The sequence below is a fragment of the Orcinus orca genome, chromosome 1 (assembly GCF_937001465.1).
Source record: "Orcinus orca chromosome 1, mOrcOrc1.1, whole genome shotgun sequence".
NCBI classification, from domain to species: domain Eukaryota; kingdom Metazoa; phylum Chordata; class Mammalia; order Artiodactyla; family Delphinidae; genus Orcinus; species Orcinus orca.
In genome coordinates, this window is record NC_064559.1 from 106,403,310 (window position 1) to 106,418,642 (window position 15,333).

Below are 15,333 nucleotides of genomic sequence, written 5' to 3' on the forward strand. Positions count from 1 at the left end.
GTAAAGAATGCCCTTTTTCTTAGGCAGTATATGCTAAAGAATGTAGGGTAAAGTGTCTTATTGGCTGCAACTTACTCTCCACTGGTTCAGAAAACAAAATGTATGAATACATGTATATATATATGGATGCCATATATGTATGGATCTATCTATCTCCAGAGAGAGGGAGAGAGAGAAAGCAAATATAGTAAACTGTGAATAATAGGTGAATCTAAGTGAAGGGTATATGGGTGCTTATTGCACTCACTATTTTATAGGAAGTAAATCTAAACATTGGACATCCCCGGTGGTGCAGGGACACGGGCATGTGGGTTCGAGCCCGGGAAGATCCCACATGCCGCAGAGCAACAAAGCCCGTGTGCCACAGCTACTGAGCCTGCACTCTGGAGCCCTCCAGCCACAACTACTGAGCCCACGTGCTGCAACTACCAAAGCCTGCGCGCCTACACCTGTGCTCCGCAACAAGAAGCCACTGCAATGACAAGCCCGCGCACCGAAACGAAAAGTAGCCCCCGCTCGCTGCAGCTAGAGAAAGCTCATGCGCAGCAACGAAGACCCAACACAGCCAAAAATAAATACATAATTTAATAAGAATAAAATAAAATAAAAGTTGAAAGAGAAAACAGCATTTAAAATCAGCCTCTGGAAATGCTATCAGTCTACCTTGTAGGCTCTGTGAAGAATCCTATCCTTGAAACTCTCATAGGACTCCATGCATTTCTTTATCATATTCTATTCTCTGTCTTCTTTTTTTAAAATTTTCTTTTAATTTTCTTTATTATTTTTTTTGCGGTACGCGGGCCTCTCACTGTTTTGGCCTCTCCCGTTGCGGTGCACAGGCTCCGGACGTGCAGGCCCAGTGGCCATGGCTCACAGGCCTAGCCCCTCCGCGGCATGTGGGATCTTCCCAGACCGGGACACGAACCCATGTCCCCTGCATCGGCAGGCCTACTCGCAACCACTGTGCCACCAGGGAAGCCCTGTCTGTCTTCTTGTTAGAGTATTAAAGGAAATATCCATTTCTCCAGTCTGTCATTTATTGCTTGTGTGATCTTGGGCAAATTAGGTTCTCTAAGTGTCAATTTTTATATTTGCAAAACGGAGATCAAAATAGTACCAACCTATAGGGCTGTTGTGAGGATTAAATGAGATAACGTGTAACATTTAGCACCGTGCTTGTCTTATATTAAGTCCTCAAAAAGGTAGGGTGTTATTATTACTATTAGGTCTTTAGTCTCAGTATTCTCACGCCAGTATAATGCTTGGCTCATGACAGATGCTCAGTTGTTTGTTGGATGAATGAATGAACCATTTTGTTGTTGTTATTGGGCATCATGTAAAAGGAGCTGGTACCTCAGGGAACGATAAAATGGTTAATGCCAAGGAGAATTATAGCCTGAAAATTATAGACCAGTAGATCTTGGACTTCTGTGGGGGAAAGGTAGAAATCTAATCTCAGATTCTGTGGACTTGCTTAATGTAAACATAGAGGTAACTGTACTATTAGCCTATGTGAACAGTCCTTATTCTTTGCATTGACTGTTACTGCCCACCTCCCAGCCTGGGAACATACCTGTGTTTAGGCTTCAGACCAAACATTTCATGATCAAACCTTTGGTTCATCTTTTTTTCCAAAAATATATTTGCTAATGATTGACCACAAATCTTCTTCATAAAATATTTAAATCGAGAAGAGAATAACACATCAGCAGGATATCCATGGTCTCCGACACGATTGAAGATCCAAGCCCCTCTTCTGGTGCTGAGGAAAACCTGAGGCACGGGGAAAGAATGTTTGTTTTTGCCGTTCTCTGACTCATTTCTCTGAAGGAATGGGAACCCAGTTTCTTCAAGATGAACTTCAAACTCATTAGTCTGGCTTTTTATTCCCTGGCAATATATATATTTTTAAATTTCCTGCCATTTTCTTGTCAAACACTAAGCTTACAATTAAATTGGTGTAGTCACTGACCAAGACTCTGTCTTGCTCTGAACTACCAGTGCATTTCTGTTTAATGTCATTATGCCTCCCTGAAAAGTTTAATTCTCCAAAGCCTATTCATTTTTCAGATCCAGATCAAGTCTCCCTCCTCCATGAAGATACCACTGACTGTTCTGGCTGATAATTTTCTCTCCATCTTCTGAACTTCTCTAGCACTTGTCACCTGTCCAACTCATTTAAAATCATGGAACAGTAAAGCTGAAAGCAACTGGACATCATTAATCCAAAACCTTCAGTCTTTATTTTGCCTTTGACATTGTTTACATTATTACAAAAAATTATTTATATTGACATTTAACATTATATATTCTTATTTTTTATCTTTCCAAATGTGTTTTCTCCAAGGTGGGAGGTAGAGCATATACCTCCTTTAGTCACCAACCTATCATCAGCATCACTTCCTTTTATTGAGAATTGTAACCTATAAATCGCTGTACTAGGTCCTTTATCTATATTTTTATTTAATCAATACAACAACCTCTTGAGGTAGGTACTGTTATGTCCTTTATATGGGTGAGGAGAATGGAGAGGATGAATAACTTGCCTGAGGTCATATAGCACTAAGTGGTAGAGCTGAATTTCCTACCTAAGTCTGACTGACTCCAAAGCCTGTGCTTAAGTAATGTTTCATCGATTATTTAAGGGAAAAACTGAAGATTGCAAATAGCACAAAGGGAGCTGGTCCGTCTTTCTGTTATCTGCTGGCTAAAGTCCACATTCAGAGCTGATAAAAAGTTTGGTATTCAACTACCTGGCAAAAGCATCACTTTATATTATAAAACTCTCTGGAGATAGTTTCCCGGGTTGTAAGCTATATAAGTACATTGTGTTATGGTGTTTTGTCTTAACGCTTCGTGTTAAAATGTGACCTGTCTATAGAGGGCTAATCATGTACTTCATACATATATTCTCACTGATGGTGACCTTAAACTCTACCATAATTAAGCACTTTTACGTGTCACCGTTGAACGAGCCTGCGTGGTCTTAGGAATCAATGGCTTTTTGTGCACTCTATATAACTTTTAACATATAAGTTGTGAGTAATGTAAATGCTCAGAGCTTTAATTAAAAAGTTCTCTGTGTATAAAATAGTGACAAAAATACATACGTCACAAAGCTTTTTCAGACACAGCTACCTTACCTCCACCCGCTCTTGCTGCCTTGTTCTTTGGCAATTTACAATTCCTCAGTGCTTGTAAGGCCCAGCTCCTCTACAGCTGACCATTTAACAAGCCAATGGTATTAAAGAAAGCTCATGCCTTCGGTCCCCACCACATACCTGGTACATTCTTTTATCATAGCACCCATACCCTTTATTGTTTATATACCTATTTCCTAATAAATGCTTGTTGAATTAATTTGTGGAGTAATATATGAAATCAGTTTTGTGGTGATCAATGGGGATAGACTGAGAGGAAGTGTTACTGAATGGAGTTTGTGGGTAAAGTTCATTTAACAAAGTTGTGGCATTAAACTTCTATTTTTAAAAATAATTGAAAAACAATTTGTGGAGATGCACAGCTTAATTAAAGTTACTGAAGAACAACCAGGCATTTATGTATTGCCAATAAAGTTGTGATTCAATAAATATATGAATAACAAAATATATCAATAATGTCTTTTTTTTAATAATGTCTTTTTCTAGGAATTTATAATGAAGCTACTTCCTTCCCAGTTCAAAATCTATCATACAAAAAATAATACAAACCAAAAAACGCAAGGATATAGAAACTGCTTTAGAGTGAATGTTATTCGAAACTGCTTTAGAATGAATGTTATTCTGTGTTACCTAATTGTATGCAAAGGCTGGAGAGAGCTGCTTGTATGTGCTACAATGTAGTGGTTGCTTTTCATACTGATATCCATGTTGTCTTTTTTTTTTTTTTTTAGGATTAAAGACCTGATGAGAGTTCACTTTAATGCAATTGACTAGGAAATTTGATTGTTTCAGTCACGTAACATTTTAAGATAATAACTGGAATTATGACTAATTACATTATAACAAGATATATCATGGACACCAAAGACATTGAAAAATTTCTAGGAACTTCATACAATTTTGGAAACATTAATAACATATATCCATAAAAATACAAACTAAAGAAGATTAAACATTGCTTCTTTTTTTCTCAACAAACTGTAAATAAAATTTAATAGGGTATCATGTAGCCAGAAGGAGGCAGTGCGCCATTTAGAGGAGTGATTGTTATGTCAAAGTGATCTCCTACAGGGAACTCATTAGACTGCAGGGTTACAGAATCATCAGTCTTCTTTCTCCTAGACATGGTACTGCCAGTCTTCTTATTTGATAGCTGAATGTTTTAAGTGCCATAAAAGAATCACAGAATTTATCTATGTACCCTTTCTAGCTCCTGGGTAGATTTCTTTCACTAAACTAGTTAGTTTGTTCAAGGTTGCATTCAACCAAGTGTACCACTGTAGCTCACTGGATTGTACATTTCTGCAGGAGGACGTGTCCATTCCATGATGGGAGACATTGCTGGTGGTGAAGACACACAGCAGCAGGAGGTACGTCTTCTCCTTTTTCTTTTTTTTTTTTTAATAGATCTTTATTGGAGTATAATTGCTTCACAATACTGTGTTAGTTTCTGTTGCACGCCAAAGTGAATCAGCCATATGCATACGTATGTCCCCATATCTCCTCCCTCTTGAGTCTCCCTCCCATCCTCCCTATCCCACCCCTCTAGGTGGTCACAAAGAACTGAGCTGATCTCCCTGTGCTATGCTGCTGCTTCCCACTAGCTATTTTACATTCGGTAGTGTATATATGTCGATGCTACTCTCACTTCACCCCAGCTTCCCCCTCCCACCCTGTGTCATCAACATCCTCTGTCTACATCTTTATTCCTGCCCTGCAACTAGGTTCATTAGTACCATTTTTTTTTAATTCCATATATATGAGTTAGCATATGGTATTTGTTTTTCTCTTTCTGACTTACTTCACTCTGTATGACAGACCCTAGGTCCATCCACCTCACTACAAATGACTCAATTTCATTTCTCTTTATGGTGAGTAATATTCCATTGTATATATGTGCCATATCTTCTTTATCCATTCATCTGTCGATAGACACCTAGGTTGCTTCCATGTCCTGGCTATTGTAAATAGTGCTGCAATGAACATTGTGGTACATGACTCTTTTTGAACTATGGTTTTCTCAGGGTATATGCCCTGTAGTGGGATTGTTGTCTTTAGGAGGATTAGATTGTTTCTTTTTTCCATTTGGGGAGTAAAGAAGACAATTCCCCCACCATCCTAGGAGTGAAAAGCTTTCAATGACTGAGTACACTTTCCTTCAGATAAGAGCATTATCACTTCTACTGGCCAACAGGTGATCCACACTCTGCTGCATTCTAACAAGCTCTCCCAGCAATCACTTGGTCTTCTTAAAAGCCAGAGGCAGACTCTGAAGAGACAGCTGAGTGAGATTATGAGCACAGTTTGTGGTCATGACCAAATTCCTTAGTGTGAGGCCAAGTGAATCATGGGAATCTAACTTGTAACCTTGGCTCCATCACATCATCAATCAAAATGCTGCCAACTGAGGCAGTGAAACCAAGCCCTGCATTTACCATTGGCACTGATGGGCTGTGTGCAGGTATCCGTACACTCTGCTGGGTCCACCTGCAGCTTCCTTGGTGAAGCAAAGTAAATAATTCACTAATTAAAACCTGTTTGGCTGTGTGGCCAATTTCCACAGCCAGATCGCTTCCAGAATTCCCAATGCCAATTATTATGACTCTCTTTCTGGTGAAACTCTCTGGATTATTATAATCTCGACTATGAAAGTATTGTACTTTGAACTTCTCAATTCCTGCAAGAGAAGGGAAAATAATTACTGGGTGATGGTTTATCTGATATCATTTGTTAAATCATTCATTTTTTTTGCAATGTGTGGAGTTTATGCATATATTCTCTGTATGTTCTCCTTTTACTCAGGTGCACTGTTGCCTTTCTGAATATTTTTGCCTGTTTTCTTTTCCCATCACCTCAGAGTGGAACCTTGTGATTTCCTTTTCATAAGTAGTCTGCTTAATTCAGGATCTGGTAGTATTTTGGACCTGTGGACTCACAAATCCAAACTGCTTCAGAAAACCTCCATTCTCTTTTGCCTTTTCATCCTCTATTTTTTTAAATTGAAGTGTAGTTGACTTATAATATTATAGCAGTTTCAGATGTACAGCATAGGAACTTGATATTTTTATAGATTATGCAACATACAAAGTTATTACAATGTTACAGTCTTTTGACTATATTCCTTGTGCTGTATATTACAACCCTGTGACTGATTTATTTTATAACTGGTAGTTTGTATCTCTTAATCCCCTTCACCTATTTTGCCCATCCCCCACCCCCTCTTTTCATCTTCTCTAAATACCTACTTCCATTCCAATGAGAGTATATATGTTTTTACATACTCTAGAGTATGCATAGAGTAGTTTTTTCCCCTCAAAATGAAAATCCAGGCCAAAAACTGTAATTAAACTCTTTCTTTAAGCTTTCTTTATTTTCTTCCTTAGAAACTCGATATTTCTGTTTGTTACTTCAATTGCTAAAAAAGCCTTCATTCAACCTAATGCAGATCAACTCTTATTATCCCTAGGAAAACTAAAATCATTGTGAAACTAAATATAGAGCCTTCTAATTTTCCTCTAGTCCCCCAAATTACTGTTATCTCTACCTCCTAAATAGCATTAATACAAGTTACCCCATCACCTTTCAGAAGAATATGCAGAATTAGGATAAGCCTTATTTCATCCCAAGGTAGGAATCACTCAGACAACAATCCTCCCATTCTTTAGGGATCAGGTCACAGGCATCGTCCAAGTGTCTTCCTTCCTTGTAGGCTACTTACCAGGAAAGCTTTCCAAGGATAAGTGAGCATTGGTGTGATGGCCAGTGCAAACCATAACTCCATCGAAGACATTCACCTCCTTTTTCCCTTCAGATACCGTAACCACCTCCCATTGGCCTGAAGTGGAGAAATCAGACTGCTTCTTCACACTGCACACAGTGGTCTGAAAAGAAAAGCGGTAGCCACAGGGTACTATAACCACAGCCTAAATAGTGGACATCTTCCCTGACAGGACTCTTCTTGCAGAGGGTAAACAAAGGGCTACTACCACATAACAGGCCTCATGCAGGGGTATTTGACTTTCATACTCCACAAATCAGAACTTTTTTGTTTGGGGCTGTGGTCAGAGTGAGAAAACTTCCATGAGGCAAGCTAAATAAAACAGAGTTGGCAGACTAATGTTGCACTCGCCTCTGCTTCTAGGAAAGTGCAAATTACTAGTTCTCGTGGACCATGCCCTAGGGCAATGTGATACTTGAATAAAGTTTGGGCTTCTCTTGTGCTTCTGAGACACTCCATGCACGAAATGCCTATTCCTCCCCATACCCCCAGACATCCTGAGACCCTCTGATGCCTTCTTACCGCAAGTCCTGTTCTCACTGTCTGGCCTTAAACTTGTGACTGAGCTAGAAGGCTTCCTTTCCTAATAGAGTAGAAAAACATCTCAGTGACTCATATTTTATGTAAATGAACCTCTCTGACTCCCATAAATGCCCATTTTACAAATAACTATAAAGAAAGAAGGTGTGAGATGGGATAGTCAGGGGCACAATTTTTAGCTTTAAAAAATAATAATAAATATGGGTTACTCTACCCAGGTTAAGGAAACATTAAGAATGTGTTCCTGTGCTTCTAGGGTTTATGACCCTAATGTCTTGGTTGACTAATAGAAATACCCCTCTTGTATACCTGAGACATCCTATACTATTTATTGTTCTTCTCTATCACGTTCTTACTTTTACACAGGCTGGTGCTTCTGCCTGGATCATCCTTTTATTCTTTCTTCATTTGGAGATACTCACCCTTCAACATTTAGCTTGGGATTATCTCCTCTAAGAGAATTTCCCTGGTGCCTGATGCCTCATGCCCTGATGGGTTAAGTGTCCCTCCTCTGAGCTGTAATGAATAGATTTCAGTGGCCTTTATCACTCTGTAACTCTTTATTTTTAATAATTATGTTTACAATTAAATTTCACTTTTCTGTCTCCTTAACTAGACTGTGAAATCACTAATTTTTTGTTTTTGTGTCTTCAGTGCTTAGTATGGTAACAAACCTGTTCAATAAGCATTTAAAGAAGTGAAGAGAAGCACCACTAGGCTGTAAATGACTGACTTTGGAAGTCATCACTGGATACTGCCATTTTAATTTTGTTGTGAAAGAGAAAGAGGCATGATTTAGTAGAATGATCAGAAGGTAGAAGATTTGGGCTTTTTGCCAGCTGTCAGAGTATTGATTCTTTTATGGTCATGGTTTAGAATGATAGGAATATCACAGAAGACTTTACAGCAGGAAGGAACCAGTGAAGTGATCTAGTACAGGCATCTTGTTTTACAAATAAACTTAAGATACATCAACGTTGAGGAACTTACTTGTCTGAAGTCACAAGTTGATTAGTGGTAGAGCAAAGACTAGAACTCAAGTTTTTGCTTCCCAATTCAGTGTTCCTCCCTCTACACCAGAGTTAACTTATTTGTTCCCTCATAACTTATCAATACCTACTTCACTGGGTTGTTGTGATCACATAAATAATGCACTGGAAAGTACTTCAGAAAGTATAAAAGGGCTAAGCAGCAAGTTGTGGAAACAGAAGGTTTTAAAGTTCCCATACCTGTCAGTTCCCCTCATTGTTTTATTGTAATCAAATGATATAGAATGAAGGCAATGAAATGAAGGTGGCTTCCTGGATCTGCAGTCAAAATACATAGAAGAGGGACCTTTCCATGAATATTTTGAGACACAGGGAAGACACAGAGTGGAGTTTGGATAGGATAGATGCATGAGCATATCAAACCAATCTAAGCACTGGTAAATAAGACCAGTTATTCATTTACTTGACAAACAACTCAAAACACAGAGATACCCACGAAATTCCCTACCTTAAACCGAATGTACTTTAGAAGGTCAAATTCTTTGGCATACATCCTGAAATACTCCAGGACCTGGGCGTTGTGCATGAAGTTAGGATAGTGATCTGGGACGGGGTAGTCACTGAAGCACATCATCTCCTTAGAAGTGTTGATGACCACTGACTTGTAAATACTGGCCCTCCCTTCTTCAGGTTCTTCCTGCAGTAAGTAAAAAGCATTCATGGCAACTTGAGAATTAAGGTCATGGTTTATAAACAGCCAAGAAACATTTGAAAAAGTTTTCTGAAAGAAATACCAATTAAAAAAAGTCCCCTCCCCACAACCCTTCACATCTCCCAGTATTTGTGCCCTCGTGCAGTCTCTTCCCCTTGAATCTAAGTTGTCTTCATGGCTTGCTTTTGACCAACAGCATGCAGTTGGAATGATACTGAATGGCTTCCAAGACTAAGTGATAGGTAGTCTTGCAGCTTCTGTCTGGGTCTCTTAGAAAGCTTGCTCTGGTGGAAGTCAGCAGCCACGTAAGAAGTCCAGCTACCCTGAGACCACCATCCTGTGAGGAAGCCTGAGCTAGCCACATGAAGAGCATGTTTGGGATAGAGAGATGTGCAGCCAGCCCCCAGAAGGTCTAGTTATCCCAGCTGACATTCTAAATACGTGAGCAGAGGGGTCATGGCACACGTCCAGTCCCAGCTGTCACCTGATTGCCATGACATAAGACTCCAAGTGAGAACTGCCCATCTGAGTAATAGTCTTTTAAATAGTATATATATTTCAAAGCTTTGGGAAGTTTCAAGGGTTTCATACACTTGCCACATCGTTCTCCAGGAAACACTGTACTAACTTACATTCTGTCCACTATGTGTTCTCAATTTACCTTGTTTTTACTAATTTAAAAGACAATTACTCAGTGTTAGCAAAAATGAGGTGAAATGAGATCTTAGTACAGTGTTTTCTGGACAGCAATGTGACAAGAATATGAAACCCTTGCAACCTAGCCTTTTAAAGAAAGATTCAGCATTGTAGACAAAGATTTATGTTAAAGGGTGTTAATGACAGCATTATTTATAACATAAAAATGAAATAAGCTAAATGCTGCAATATTGTGATTTATAAGAAATATATATTTGGTTATCCAGATGGTCAAAATATATTTCTCATATATATTTGGTCTTTCTCCACAGTTCCTGGCTCAGAGCTCCCAATACTCTCCTAATTTCCTAACTGTTGAGAGTGATAAAAAGTGCCCTTTGTTATGTTAATATGCTGACTTTTAGAAAGCAAATAAGGATGGGGGCTGGTTACCAATGGAGCAAACCCTGTAATTAGAGGGTTGTAACTTTCAGTTACCTATCCCCTGACCTCTGGGGAGGCAACAGGGGCTGGAAGTTGAATCAATAGCAGTGCCCAGTGATTTAATCAATCATTCATGCCTATTTCATAAAGTCTCCATAAAAATCCAAAAGTGTGGGGTTCAGGGAGCTCCCGGGATGGTGAACTGAAGAGATTAGGGGAGAGCAGTGTGCCTGAGAGGGCATGGAAGCTCAGTGTGCTTTCCCCTGTGCATCTCTTCCATTTGGTTGTTCCTGAGTTATATTCTTTTATAACAAACCAGTAATCTAGTGAGTAAATGGGTTTCCTGTGTTCTGTGAGCTGCTTTAGCAAATTAATCAAACCCAGGGAAGGGGTTGTGGGAATTTCTGATTTATAGTCAGTTGGTTAGAAGCATAGGTAACAACCTGGCCTTGAGAATGGCATCTGAAGTCCAAATCCAAGGAGCGGGTCGTTGGAACCTCCAATCTGTAGCTGGTTGGTCAGAAGCCCAGGTAATAACCAGGGCTTATGACTGGTGTCTGAAGTGGGTTCGAGGGGGCAGTCCTGTAGGACTGAGCCCTCAATTTGTGGAATCTGATGTTATATCTGGGTAGGTAAGCATCAGAGCTGAGTTGAATTCTTGAACATCCTGCTAGTGTTTGAGAATTGTTTGCCGGTATCTGCGCACCACCCCCTGCCCACGCACATACACACACATTGGCATTGGTCTCAGAACCATTTAATGCCCAACAAAATACACTGTAATTTGAGAACCACTGCTCCGGATCCTTGTTACCTAAAGTATGATCTGTGGACTAGCTGTAGGGACATCACTTGGGAGACTGGTAGAAATGCAGAATCTCAGGCCCCATCCCAGACCTACTGCATCAGAATCTGCCTTTTAGCAAAATCCTCAAGTGATTCAGATGCATCTGAAAGCTGAGAAGCATTGCTCTAGCTGACATTAAATCCCAGTTCACTGTTCTTTCCCCATCAAGGTTATCTTCTTTGCTTCCTCAAAAACTTCTAATAACTACCTCATGGGGGTGTTGTAGTGATCACATAAAATAGCGCCATAGCTACCCAGATTGTTATGTTAGCCTCTCACTGAGATATCATAAACAATGACTTTTCAACTCTATTAGAAGTTTTAAAAATTGTTTTGATTATGGAAAGTTACCTTAACCAACTTGGACCCCCTCTTCTCTTTTTATTCCAGAAAAAGATATATGGATGTTACTGAACATTAAATGGCCACAAAGGAGAGTGTCTATTGGTTTTGCCCACATTATAGATGATTTTCCTTCCATTTTTAGAGAAGAAATTTTCAGTTTCAGAATCCTGAATAGATCATTCCCATTTCTCTGCCCCATACTTCAAGATCTCATTCCCTTTGGCTACTAATAATGTTTTCACAAGTCTTTTCTAATCTACCTATCTATTTCAACCAAAGTATTCTTTCTAGGGTATGGTTGTATCTCTGCCCTAATTAAAATTTTGGATGCTGCCCCATTTTCTCTAGTTTATATTTTTCCGCTTAGGATTCAAAGACCTCCATAATGTCTTAGAGTCTATTCTTTATCTCCCCAACTAGATTGTAAGCCCCTTGACTTGTATGCATGATCTTCCCCACAGCATATAAAATTATAAATAGCCCTTAGTAGATACTTAGTAGATGTATGTTGAATTATATCGAGAAAGATACATATAGAAAAAGGAAGTAAATTTCACAAAATGCATAAAAAACTAACGAAATACATAAAAATTCATTTCAAAAACAGGTAAATGAGATGGTTTTATCTTATTCACAAGAATTTGTTGTAAGGAAAACTGAAAAATAATATAAAAACAAATGCATAAAGATATTCATTTTGTATTATTTAAAATAGCAATGAATTAGAAACCACTTATTGTAAAATGCCCCCCCCATAGGCAAGTTATGTTATCTCAATATGATGCGGAATTTGTCTCCATGCCACTCCTTAAGTATCCTGCTAAATTCACAGCTCATCCTTTCACCCCACTACTTAATGGCTTTGACTGATTCCATTTGGAAAACCAAATTTCTTATTTTGAAATTCACCATATTTCACAATCTATCCCAATCCACCTTTGTATCTTCACTTAGTGCTCTCCTCAATTAATTTCAAGCTTCTGAGTCATTAAATTGTTGTTGAAACTTTCCAGACTCTTTCACAACTTTAAACTTTTGTAACACTACAGTACTGCATCTTCATTTGGAAAATTCGTATCTATCATTCAAGAGTCACATCACATTTCACTTCTTTGGTGAAATATTTCTTGTTCTCTCCACAGAGTTAAATGCCCCATTCAACCTCCAAGCTGCCAAAGCTCTCCGCTCATATTGCCATCAAGGCAACTTAGAACACACGATATTCTGCATTTGTTTCTATGACTATGAGGTACCCAAAAGTAGGATTTGTGTCTTATTTTTTGTAGCTCTATCATCAAAACAGTACCTCATATATAGTGGATGCTTAATAAATGCTTTGAAATGAATTAATGAGTGAATTATAGAGATTGAATTTGGAGATACTTAAAACTATGATTTTGAAATCTGTGTAGGAATGAATATTGAAAATGGCCTATGATATAAATTTAAGTGGAAAAAGTAATATTACAAAATTAAGGTCATATTCTAATCACCAAATATATAATATTATGTGTTCCTGGGGCAATTGTATACCTATGTCTACCCATGTTTATATAATTACACACTGTATAATCTCTCCCCTGTTATACGAGTATATTTTATTTATTTATTTTTTATTTTTTATTTATTTATTTATTTTTGCGGTACGCAGGCCTCTCACCGCTGTGGCCTCTCCCGTTGAGGAGCACAGCCTTCGGATGCACAGGCTCAGTGGCTGTGGCTCATGGGCCCAGCGGCTCCGCGGCATGTGGGATCTTCTCAGACCGGGGCACGAACCTGTGTCCCCTGCATCAGCAGGCGGACTTTCAACCACTGCGCCACCAGGGAAGCCCTATTTTATTTATTTTAAATCAATAAAACTTGAAAATAGGAAAAACAAGTTGATTTATTAAGGAGGTATGTTTTTTTCTTTATTTTTGTAGAAATGTTGTTTATATAACACCTTCATGATAAAAAACTTTAGCAAACTAGGAATAGAGGGAAATATCTTCAATTTGATAAAGAACATCTACAAAATACCTGCAGCTAATAGCATACTTAATAGCGAGAAAATGGACAATGTCCCCATAACACTGAGAACAAGTTAAGGACAGCCTGTCTTACCACTTCTATTCAACACTGTACTAGAAATCCTAACTAATGTAATAAGATAATGGAAATAAAAGTATACAGCCTAGTAAGGAATAAATAAATGATTTTTATTCACAGATGATATGACTGTCTAGGTAGAAAATCCCAAAGAATTAAAAAAAAAAAAATTCCTGAAACTAATAAGCAATTATAGCAGTGTTGCAGGATACAAGGTTAATATACAAAAGTCACTTACTTTCCTATATACCAGAAATGAAAACTTGGACTTTGAAATACAGTACTATTTATAATAACACCCCCCAAATTAAGTGCTTAGGAAAAATCTAACAAAATATGTATGAGACTTATATGCAGATACCATAAAACAGAAGAAGAAAAACAAAGATATAAATAAATGGAAAGATATGCTGTGCTCATAGATTGGAAGACTCAGTATTGTTAAGATGTTAGTTTTCCCAGCTTGATCTGTAGATTCAATGCAATCCCAACCAACATCTCAGCTAGCTATTTTGTAGATATTGACAAACTGATTCTAAAATTTATGTGGAAAGAAAAAAGGCCTAGAATAACCAACTTTGTCCTTAAGTGTGGACTGTGCATAGTAACTTTCTTCCAAAGAGTATAGTATGGGCTTCCCTGATGGTGCAGTGGTTGAGAGTCCACCTGCCGATGCAGGGGACACGGGTTCGTGCCCTGGTCTGGGAGGATCCCACATGCCGCAGAGTGGCTAGGCCCGTGAGCTGTGGCCGCTGAGCCTGCACGTCTGGAGCCTGTGCTCTGCAATGGGAGAGGCCCGTGTACCACAAAAAACAAAAAACAAAACAAAGAGTATAGTATGACAAGGGAGAAAAAGAGAGCAACTTTACAGTGGTAAACCCTGTTTACCAGGTCGTCAAGGTTAACATAAATCAATGTGATCAGTTTGATAGCATGTACCATTGATATGATGTGATGAGAATAGCACTTTGCCTCTAGGGTCTTCCTCCCCAAAATTCATAACCCCAGTCTAACCATGATGAAAACGTTAGAAAAATCCCAGTTGAGGGGCATTCTATAAAATACCTAACCAGTAATCCTCAAAACTGTCAATGTCATCAAAAACAAGGAAAGTCTGAGAAATTGTCACATCCAAGTGGAGCCTAAGGAGACATGACAACTACATGTAATGTGTTGTCCTGGATGGGGACACCTGGAAGAGGAAAAGGCCATTAGGAAAAAACCTAAGTAAATCTGAATAAAGCATGGATTTCAATTAACAATAATATATCAGTGTTGGTTCATTAATTAGGACAAATGTGTCATACTAATGTAAGCTGTTAATAATATCTGGGAGATTGGTTCAAGATGGTGTAGTAGAAGGACGTGTGCACACTCCCTCTTATGAGAGCACTGGAATCACAACTAACTGCTGAAAAATCATTGACAGGAAGACACTGGAACTCACCAAAAAATATACCCCACATCCAAAGACAAAGGAGAAGCCACAATGAGATGGTAGGAGGGGCGCAATCACAATAAAATCAAATCCCATAACTGCTGGGTGGGTGACTCACAAACGGGAGAACAATTATACCACAGAAGTACCCACTGAAATGAAGGTTCTGAGCCCCACATCAGGCTTCCCAACCTGGGGATCTGGCAACGGGAGGAGGAATTCCTAGACAATCAAACTTTGAAGGCTAGCAGGATTTGATTACAGGACTTCGACAGGACTGGGGGAAACAGAGACTCCATTCTTGGAGGGCACATACAAAGTAGTGTGTGCAATGGGATCCAGGGGAAGAAGCAGT

General features: G+C 38.8%; 1 protein-coding gene and 1 long non-coding RNA gene across 2 annotated transcripts in view; one reads left to right on the forward strand and one right to left on the reverse strand.

The window, feature by feature from the left end:
- LOC101270999 (flavin-containing monooxygenase 5) overlaps window positions 1-15,333 on the reverse strand; it is a 109,768-nt gene that overhangs the window by 8,515 nt on the left and 85,920 nt on the right. The window lies entirely within an intron of this gene.
- The window catches only part of LOC117198778 (uncharacterized), a 49,447-nt gene continuing 35,738 nt past the window's right edge, over window positions 1,625-15,333 (forward strand). The window contains exon 1 of the long non-coding RNA XR_004480026.2: window positions 1,625-4,531. This is a non-coding gene — a long non-coding RNA (uncharacterized LOC117198778). The remainder of the gene's footprint in view (window positions 4,532-15,333) is intronic.